The sequence below is a fragment of the Sphaerodactylus townsendi genome, linkage group LG07 (genome assembly GCF_021028975.2).
Source record: "Sphaerodactylus townsendi isolate TG3544 linkage group LG07, MPM_Stown_v2.3, whole genome shotgun sequence".
Taxonomy (NCBI): domain Eukaryota; kingdom Metazoa; phylum Chordata; class Lepidosauria; order Squamata; family Sphaerodactylidae; genus Sphaerodactylus; species Sphaerodactylus townsendi.
The window spans coordinates 95,246,647-95,257,481 of NC_059431.1; positions in this window are offsets into that span (position 1 = coordinate 95,246,647).

The following is a 10,835-nucleotide window of genomic DNA, read 5'->3' on the forward strand; positions in this document are numbered from 1 at the left end:
CAACATGCATCCCGGACAGCTTTTTCTGCTGAGTCAGATCCAGTTTGCCAAGGCAGCGACTCTCCTGCATGACTCCTTTTATCTGGAGAGACCAATGATTGAACCTGAGACTTTCTGATTGCAAAGTACATGCTCAGCCACTAGAATCATAGAGTTGGAAGGGACTATACAGCCATCTAGCCAAATCCCCTGGGAGCTCAGCACCTCTCTAGGCAGCCAATTCCACTGCTGAACTGCTCTCACTCTAAAAAAAAATTTCATTCTCCAAGGGTTTAAAAAAAATTAAGCTGTACACCTAAGCCAGTGGTGGTGAACCTATGGCACAGGTGCCAGAGGTGGCACTCCGAGCCCTCTCTGCGGGCACGGGAAAACAGAGCCCCCCCCCCCCACATCTAGGCTGGCCTGGGCCGCTGGGCTCGATTATTAGCATTAAACCTAAGACCTTGTTTTGGGGAAGCAGTGTAGGTAACCCTGTTAAGCTCTGTTAAACCCCACTGATTTTCATGTGAAGAACTAAAGCGTGATCCTTTATCTGGGAGTAAGCTTGGTTGCTGGCAATGGGGCTTGCTTCTGAGTTAACCCTCCAAGGCTCGTGATTCACCCATTGGAAGAGTTGCACGGTTGCTTCAAAGCAAAGCCACCGACTACCACCAAGCTTACTCACGAGTAACACATGCCTCTGAGCCAACCATTTTTTCTAAACTAAAACCTCAGTATTCAGGTTAAATTTCCATGTTGGCACTTTGAGATAAATAAGTGGGTTTTGGGTTGCAATTTGGGCACTCGGTCTCGAAAAGGTTCACTATCACTGACCTAAGCTATAGTTAAGCAGGGGACATGTGAATGTGATAAACAAGTGTTTGCAAAGATATATGTCATACACATCTCAGGAAGCCAAGATTGGCAACAGCTTCCAGTTGAGGATAAGCTACCTTATATGGTAAGGTATATTAAAAAATTCTTTGGTTTAGGTAGACTTCTCCCCCCCCCCCCCAACAGAGTTCCTCTGTCTTTTACTCTTCCTATAAGGTAGGAATTCAAGCCTTTTCTCTCACATGTCAAAGTAACCCATTTATTTCTCTCTGTTTACCAACTCAGCTGCTAAAGGCCCTGAAAGCATAATTCCCAAAGTGTCAATAAACCTATTTGAGTGTTTTTTAACGAACTGTGTAAAATGGCTTCCAGGGCTCACACTGGATGCTGCTCCTCCTCAGCTGCCCCCTGCCCCCTCTCAACTGCGCCCTGCCCTGAACTCAGGGTCAGGTACAGTTGCAAGGAAGGGTAGGCCTGCAGTGCACCCCCATGTGACTGTGGGAAGTGGCTCCTGGGGCTCTAGCTCCCCCTGCACTCCCTCACTACACCACTGCATTGCAGGTTTATATGTGAGAGAGAGTTGCTATGCTTCATGCAGAACTTATACACTGGAGTACATAATGATAGTGAATAGATATATGTTTTAAGGAAATGTGAGTATGAGTGTTACAGGCTATTGGGAGTGGGTGCTTTGAACATTTAAGGAAAGGAGCCATCTTCACTGGGTATGTTCATAAGCAAAATGTAGATCACAAAGAGTATAGATTTTTGTGTTAAAATGGGGTCTGAACAAGATCTAGAAACTGGAGACATGCAATAGATTTTTTAGGGGTAAGAGATTCTGTTGCTACATTTGGTGCCATGCACAACTGCAATATTTTCCTCATGGCATCCCCTTTCATTTATTTCGCCCCACCTAATGTCTAGTCAGATGGATTTTGGAAGTTTATGAAACTACGAAAACCTGAAAATAGAGATAAGAATGGGATGAGGGGATTTTTTTTCTGAGGGGAAAAATATCTGCTGCTCTCTAGCCAGAATCATGGCTTAGAATCCCATATTTTTCTGCCTTCTTTGTAGAAACCTCTGCCCATCCCCGCGTATGCAAACTGGGCTTTTATCTCTTCGCAATGTCCCGCCTGGTTAATGGCTGATACTTGCTAGAAGAAGCATAGTTTGGATTTATACCCCACCTTTCTGTCCTGTAAGGATACTCAAGGCAACTTACAAACTCCTTTCTCCTGGACAGCCAGTGTGGTTTGTGGTTAAGAGCAGGTGCACTCTAATCTGGAGAACCGAGTTTGATTCTCCACTCTGCCACTTGAGCTGTGGAGGCTTATCTGGTGCACCAGATTAGCTTGTGCACTCCAACACATGCCAGCTGGGTGACCTTGGGCTAGTCACAGTTTTTCGGAGCTCTCTTAGCCCGACTTACCTCACAGGGTGTTTGTTGTGAGAGGGGAAGGGAAAGGAATTTATAAGCCCCCTTGAGCCTTCTTACAGAAGAGAAAGGGGGATATAAATCCAACTCTTCTTCTTCTCCCCACAACAGACACCTTGAAAGTGTGCTACCAAGCTACCAATCTTGATCCTCCTTGATCTGAGATTGCAAATGCCTTAACAGACCAGGTGATCGGGAGCAACAGCCGCAGAAGGCCATTGCTTTCACATCCTACATGTGAGCTCCCCAAGGCACCTGGTGGGCCACTGCGAGTAGCAGAGAGCTGGACTAGATGGACTTTGGTCTGATCCAGCTGGCTTGTTCTTATGTTCTTATGAAAGGGAGGTGGGGCTGAGAAAGTTCCAAAGAACTGTGACTAGCCCAAGGACACCCAACAGGTTTCAAGTATAGGAGCGGAGAAACAAATCCAGATCACCAGATAAGAGTTTTCTGTTCATGTAGGGAGGAGTACGGAATCAAACCTGTTTCTCTAGATTAGAGTCCTCCACTCTTAACCACTACACCGCACTGGCTCTCTACTAAGCTCTGCTTATTTACTGATTGATCAGTTGTTTTTATTCAGCTCCCCAAAAAGTAAAGGTAGTCCTTTATGCAAGCAAAAGGTCATTGCTGACCCATGGGATGACATCACATCACATTGCTGACCCATGGGATGACATCACATCACAGCGTGTACTTGGCAGACTATTTTCAGGGTGGTTTGCTACTGCCTTCCCGCATTGTCTACACCAGGGGTAGGGAACCTGCGGCTCTCCAGATGTTCAGGAACTACAATTCCCATCAGCCTCTGTCAGCATGGCCAATTGGCCATGCTGGTAGGGGCTGATGGGAATTGTAGTTCCTGAACATCTGGAGAGCCGCAGGTTCCCTACCCCTGGTCTACACTTTATCCCCAGCAAGGTGGGTACTCTTTTTATTGACCTCGGAAGTATGGAGGGTTGAATCACCCTTAAGCCAACAAAGGGCCACTCCCCACTTACCTCCTCTGTGTGCAACCGCACAGCGACCCCACTAGAAAAGCCTCCGTGGCTTTTGACCACGGAGACATTTGTCTTCCACTGCTCAGGCTCCCGGAGCGCGAAGCCTTCGAAGCGGTGCCCTTCGCCCCTCTCCTCCGGCACTTGGGGGTCCTACGGCTGCTCCGCACGTTGGGCAGCAGGCGAGGCGCGCCGGACCACAGCCGCAGGCACTGGTGGTGCACCAGTCCCGGCCAGGGGGGCTTGGCCGCCAGACTGGGCGACACGGGAGGCTCCCGGCAAAGAGCCACCTTTTTTGTCGCCGTCCTCCTCCTCCTCCTCTCCTGCCACTAAGCTCAGCTCATAGCTGAGTCCGGCCACGGCGGCTTCCTCCCGGGCCAGCAGCAGCCGCCGTACCTTCAGCTCCAGCAGCGCCCGGAATTTGCCGCTCTCCCACCTCCTTGCCGTGGGGTTTTTTGAAAATGCTGCTCTTTCTTGAGGACCTAATTTGCTGCGCGGCAAGGAGGTGGGAGAGCGGCAAATTCCAGGCAGCTGCGCAGTGGGCGCTGGTGACGTGGGGAACGTCAAGGATCCCTGTGTCTTTCAAAGAGGTGACCCCGGGGCTTATGGTGAGTGGGGAGCGGCCCATAGGGTTTGAAACTGACTTCTGTCAGAATCGAACTCAGGTCATGAGCAGAGCTTCATCCAGTTTTACTGAATCAAAAATCAGCTGCTTACCGCTCAGAGAACTGTGTCAAGTGAGTGCCACTGATTCGTGGATTCTCTGGCTGGTATATTATTTTGGGTTACTAATATAGGTTCAGAATCATGATACTGTAGAACTCCAACAATGCCACCCTAAGAAGGTCTGCTCATAATGCCACCCAAGTCAACTCTATGGGACTAACTCCCAGGAAAGCATTTTTAGGATTGCCACTGTGAGAGACTAGGAGGACCACCTCTGGGTAGTTGGCCTATGGAATCCAAGAAGCGAGCATGAAGGTTTTCCCCTGAAGGATTCATGTGGCTTGGATCCCATCATTACTTGTAACCATCTGAGAGTTTGCATCTTCTGCAAGATTGGAAGGGACCCTGAGATTTCAAGCTCATCTTGGAACGTGCGCTTCCTTCCTTGGCAATTTCCATAATCTTTTGCCCCCTCTCAAACGAGTACTCAGAACGTCTCTGCATTTAAGGTGCCAGATGGAGTCTTCGATAAAAAATATTCTTAACAGTCTTATTGGTATCTTTGGGGACTATAGGGATCTATTGCTGTGAACAAATATGGACTGACAGCATGGAGATTCTGGTTTCCATCCAACCAGGCTGCAAAAATATATGTAAGATGCAAAAATATATGAATGATGGAATTGGAGCATTGTGCTTTTTTCTTTGGAAAAAAGGCCTGATTTGGGGCAAGTGGTGAGCAAACCAAAAACTATCATATAACATCAGAACAAGAAAGAGAGACAGATGGACAGAATTCTACCCCATACAGTGGACGAGACTTTCAAGCATGCAGAGCAAGATATACCCTTGCACATGTGCAGTCCTACCTAAATATAGCACAAAGTCTTGCTAACAGAAAACTATCTTCTTGACTCTCTTTTCCCCCTTTTAATAATCAATGCCAAATGCGTTTGACAATTGCTACTACTAATTTACTCTGTACTGTACAGTGAGCAGGACTTAAACACACACTGTTTTCTAATAAATTGAGAGAGTCCACACTTTTGGGCACAAAATTGAATTTAATTTTGGGCACAACACATGTATTGGAAGCATGTGCAATGTGATGCTTTCCGGCTTGAAAAAGGAGTCTGTTGGTGGAGCAAAATAAAAGTCCACTAGCACCTTAAAGATGAACAACATTTATTTCAACAGGGGCTTTTTGTGAGTCACTATTCACTTCTTCAGATTATCTGAAGATCTTGCTGAAGGGTGGTTTTACAAGGGGGGAGAGTTAAAACAGACAATGAATTCTGTCATGAATCTTTTAAGTGTAAATCTGTATGGAGGAAAGAGCTAGAAAGGCTAAGTGTGAATTTAGTCATAAAACATCAAAGTGTGACCTCTAAGTGTGATCTCTGTATGTCTGAAACAGAATACCAGTTAGAAATAACGGATGATGAGAGATCAGTGGTTTAAAAAGCTAAGCAAGGTAAAAAAATATAAATGACAAAGTTATGCTCTAAGTTATACTCTAAGACATGTGAAGAACAGTCAGTCAAAATTTCTATAAAGAAGGTTCAGTACAACTGTTAGTAATTATAGTGACTAAGCATACCCAAGTCACTGTTTTAGCCAGGATGACATACAACGTTTAATTTTAAATTGGCCATCCTTGCTTTATTAAACTGGGTTATGATAAAGAAAGTTACCATGAAAAAATCCCAACATAAATTCTTCATTTGCAGTTCTTCAAGAAAACCCATTGGTTAGGATTCACGTAGCCGTTTCTACCAAAGCAAGTGGTTAGCCCAGTGGGATTTTTATGTGTTTTTCTCCTTGACCGTTTTCTGTCATAGCACTGCCCTCACATTGAAAATTAATTTATTCTGCAGCAAGGGGGGAAAAACAATGTACAGAACTAAAGTTATAGGTTTTTTTTGGGATCCCAACAGAAGCATGTAAAGACATTCTCACTAAAGAAAGTGTGGAGTAGAATCAAGAGCAGCAGACTGTAATCTGGAAGACTGAGTTCGATTCCCCTCTTCTCCACATGAGTAGCAGACTCTAATCTGATGAACTGGTTTCCTCACTCTTCCACACGAAGCCTGCTGGGTGACCTTGGGCTGGTTGCAGTTCTCTCAGAACTCTCTCAGTCCCACCTGTCTCACAAGATATCTGTTGAGGGATGGGAAGGGAAGGTGATTGTAATCCACTTTGAGACTCTTTAATGGTAGAGAAAAGTGGAGTACAAAAAGCAACTCTTCTTCTCCTTCTTCTCAGTAAAAAGCTCTTCAACAACCTGTTATCCTTTATCTAAAGCAGGGAACTGCACTTTATGGAAAAGTGTCAGGATAACGAATGTAGACCGGCAAGTAAATAAACAATGCTATCGATGAGCTGCTTTTTTTTTTTCACTTTTCAGGAGCACTGATTCAGCCCTGGAGACAAGAGGCGCAAACAGCTTTCAGCGACAGGCACTTAAAATGCCAGACGAGCAGTATAAATAGCCATACATATGAGTCACTGAGAGAATTAAGTACAAGGAAAAGAGAGAGAGATGAATGCCTGCACAGAGCCATGGCTAACACTGCTGGCTATCTCACCACTGTGAGATGTGCAAACTGCAGTCTGGTTCCCAGCAACTTCGTAGGCAGTGACTACTAATGGACTTGGTAAAGCAACCAAAGAGAGTTTGCTCCATCACTGGGATTGTCTAGACCAGGGGTCTGCAACCCGCGGCTCCAGAGCCGCATGCGGCTCTTTCAGCCTTATACTGCGGCTCCCCATGGCCTGGAGGCCGGAGGGTAGTGTGGGCGTGTCCCTCCAGCCCTCCAGAGCAGCGCTGGAAGGAAAGGCGAGTGGAGGGGCAAAACCGGAGGCGGCTCTGTGCTTGAAGGCACCGCTTTTCGCATCCCCTCCACTCACCCCTCCTTCCAGCGCTGCTCTGGAGGGCTGGAGGGACACGCCCAGAGGTGGGAATCCAACCAGTTCTCACCACTTCTCTAGAAGTGGTTACTAATTTTTTCTGAGTGCCGAGAAGGGGTTACTAAAGCAACCTCCCTGCCCAATAGGGACTGGAGGTGCATGTGTGCGGCGGCGCCACTGTTTGAATCCCACCACCATCGGAACCTGTTATTAAAATTTTTGGATCCCACCACTGGACACGCCCATGCTGTCCTCCGACCCTTGGAGGTCGGGGGTAGCGTGGGCATGTCCCTCCAGAGCAGCTGCCATCCCCCCTCTACCATCCCCACAGCCACCATCCCCCCTCTGCCCCACGGAGATCAGGCAGCTGCCTGCTCTGTCGGATAGAGGGGGTTTCCCTGCCCGGTGCCACTGCTTCCCGCATCATGAGAGGTGGTGGCACCGGGCAGGCCACAGCTGCTATCCCCCATCTGCCCCACGGAGCAGGTGCCTGCCTGCCCCGTCGGGCAGAGGGGGTTTCCCTGCTCGGCGCCTCCGCCTCCCAGCACTGGAAGGAAAGGTGAGTGGAGGGACCGAAACGGAGGCAGCTCCGTGCCGAGCTGCCTCTCCGGCTCGGTAGATCTTCAGGCCCATGGAAAACAGGTCCAAATGGCTCTTTGGGTGGTAAAGGTTGCCAACCCCTGGTCTAGACTAGGAGTCCTCAACCTTTTTGATCCGGTGGGAATTCTGAGACAGTAGGATGGACGCAAAAATAAAATGGCCACCCTCCATAATAGGAGGAGCTGCATAAACACATAGAGGATTACTTGGGCTTGAAGAGGAGTGATTTTTTAAAAATACACTGGGAAATAGAAGGGAGAGTAAATGCAGTAGTGTGGTGGCAGCTGCAGCCCGGGCACGCATCAGAAATGACAGAGGGGGTTTCCCTGCATAAGGCATACCGGGGGGGGGGGGTCGTGGCAAGTGGGGAAATGCCCAGAAACTGAGACCCATCTGGGCCTGCTCAGGAAATCAAGCACCATGATGCCCAGGGGTGCTGTGTTGGGGACCCCTAGTCTAGGCACAAAACCTCTGAACCTGAGGCTCCAAGATCTTTCTCTACTTTGCTCTTGTTGCTGGACCTAAGGCAAATATATCTCTTTCACTGTTCAGCCTCTGAGAATTAGGCACTTTAATGACTCATTCAGCAGGATAGTTCTGAAACGGAACAAGGCCTGCAAAGTACTTTTCACACACACACAAAAAGTGCTATCAAAAATGAGTAATAATCTCATTTAAATAGCAAATATGTGTTACCAGCTGTTTTCTCATTGCTTGGACAGGCTCTCATTGGTTGAAAAGAAAGGCAGGGGACTCAATCTCTACATAGTGCATTTCCCAATGCAGATATTAGGTTCAAGCATTGGGCAGCCAGGGAACCATTCCCCAATGGAGTTTGGGGTCAACTTTTTGTTTAAGGGCCAAGCTGCTCCCATTGAAGGGCAGATCCCATGACATCACTTGTTTTACTTTACATCGGCTGTGTGTGGCTCAAAATTTGACTACAGTGGTTATGCAAGGGGAGGGGAACGTTAAGTCACATTCCTGATTTAAATCTCTCTCTTCGTCAGCTAATCTAAGGTAGTGTTTCTTTTAGCAAATCCAAGCCCAATTCCAATAGAATCAGTTGCAAAGTTTTTGCAGCACACCATGAGACTTTGCCAATTTTTAGACTGTTTCAAATATCTTATGCTCTATATCTTATTTAATTTTGAATTTTATTATGTTCCAATAAAAGACTTTTGTTGTTATTCTTTGTCAGCTGCTATAGAGGAAAAGAATACAGGAATTGTTTATATTCTATAAAGAATCAAAGCAGCAGATGAGTGCCTTTTTCCAATAAAAAGGAAGGCTTATATATAATGTAGATAGTGTTGGTCCGCTCAGTTTCCACTATTACTGGGATAACTTCTGCAGAAACATATAGTGTTCGTGCACTGCAGTAATGCTTAGAAAAGAACAATACTCTGTTTCACATAAAGATGATAGTTTGGTCAGTTGAAGTACACTGGCTGAGAAAGTTGTAGCTTTTGAATCAGAATATAGTCCCAAACAAATATGAGAATTATCATTCATTTTTATGCATTGCCTTTGTAAAAACTATTATTGTAGGGGTGAGCCAGCGAACCCAGCAGAGCTTCAAACAGAGTTTAACAGGAATTGCCTATAGCCATCTGACGCCCATAGTCTGGGCAAGCACCCTCACACCGGTCACTGAAGACCCCATTGACTCCACAATGGGTCAGCAAAGATAGTCCTGGACAAAGGGGACAAAGGTTGCGGCATACCCCTCGTGTGTGGATTAGGCCCATTGAACAAGTGAACGCTTTCCTCCCACGTACGCCAGCCCCTATGATTCATGTATTGTACAACTTATTCTCCCGCCTTCCCAAAAACCCTAATAAAAGGTGCCAGGGACCGCCAGCTCGGGAGAGTAGCCAGATCCATGGATCACGCGTATACTCGCCTACCGGCTTCTCTCCACCCGGATGATATCGCTGCGTCTTCGCCTTATTCAACTAGTTGCTCCAGAAGTAACGACTTCATATTATTTTGTGCATTACTAGACATAGTACTTGACAGAAGAGCATTTATGCCAAAATGTATTTTTACTTTCAAACGGATAGGTGTGGGGAGCAGGGCTAGGTAGGAACTAGGGCCCAGGTGGAGTATTCTACAACAAAGAAGGTCCGACATGGTTTGTTCTGTGGTGGAGGAACATACAATCTATTTTCATCTTCATGTGGGACAGAGTATAGTTTCAGAACACTTTCCTGAGAGTAAGCCCCAAAGAATAAAGTTGAGTAGGATTTTGAGTAGACCTGCTTTGGATTGCACTGTAAACTGTGAATTGGGAAGTGTCTGGTTCAGCCAAGTGAAGCCGCACTCAACCTCTTATCAGCAGGACTGGGATGATAATACTGACCTACTTTTTGTAAAGATCATTGCAGCTATGCATATGAAAGATTCTGAACTCACACAAAAATCTCTGTCTAATGTATTGTCTCTGTCTAATGCTTGTGATTTCATGCAAGTATTCTTGTTAGGACCACCAGCAAAGAATTGTGGGGGTTGTAATTTGGTAACTTTTGAGAGCAGTCCCTCTTTAGAACACCCACACACACACAATGACACCCCCCCACACACACACAAATACACAATGGCCTTGGGAGATGATGTCATAAATAAGCTGTGCCTGTGCACTCTCACAGAGTGTGACTGAAGTCTTCTCCATTTCAAGAAGTATTTAATCTAACTCCAATTTGTCCAGACACCCACATTTGGATGTCAAGACAAATTGGAGATATTTCGCATAGTTCCTTTGAAGACTTCCAAAAGCAGGAAATCTTCAGTGGCATGCACAAAGAGAGAAAGGAAGGAGCATTACATGCTGTTGGGCTCAAACCCAGAACCCTGGGCTGGTTTCATATGGATTCTGTGTAGTTCTTACTCCTGTGGAAGTAGAAACATTTGTAGGGGGAAGGGAGTGTCTACACAACAGTTTTCTCCAACCTTTTGTTTGCTTTAGTCTTTTGCAGCCAGTGGGCTTTTTCCGCTGCCTTAAGCCATAAGGTAAAAATATTTTAATTAAATAAATAATAACATTTTCAAAAACTGGGAATTGCTATATCATTGTACGATTATAATATTATAATCTACTAGTTTGTGCCTTTCATTTTCAAAGTTTCCAGCCCTTTTCTTTGCGGCATTATAAGGTTCAACCCTATAACTCTGCCACAAGGAGGACTGGAGACTTTTTTTAAAAAAAATGAAAGCTGGTAACTAACAATTGGACAGTACATCGTTATAATGCTGTTTCACCATGCAGTCTGTCCATGATTGATTTTTAAAAGCCTCCCTCACCCCGCCACACACACAAGCTGTCCAGTGTGTTCAGGGGGACTGGCCGCTGCAGCACTGAAACAAGGAAAACACACCATTGTTGGTGAGACTTGTCTAAAAAGGTC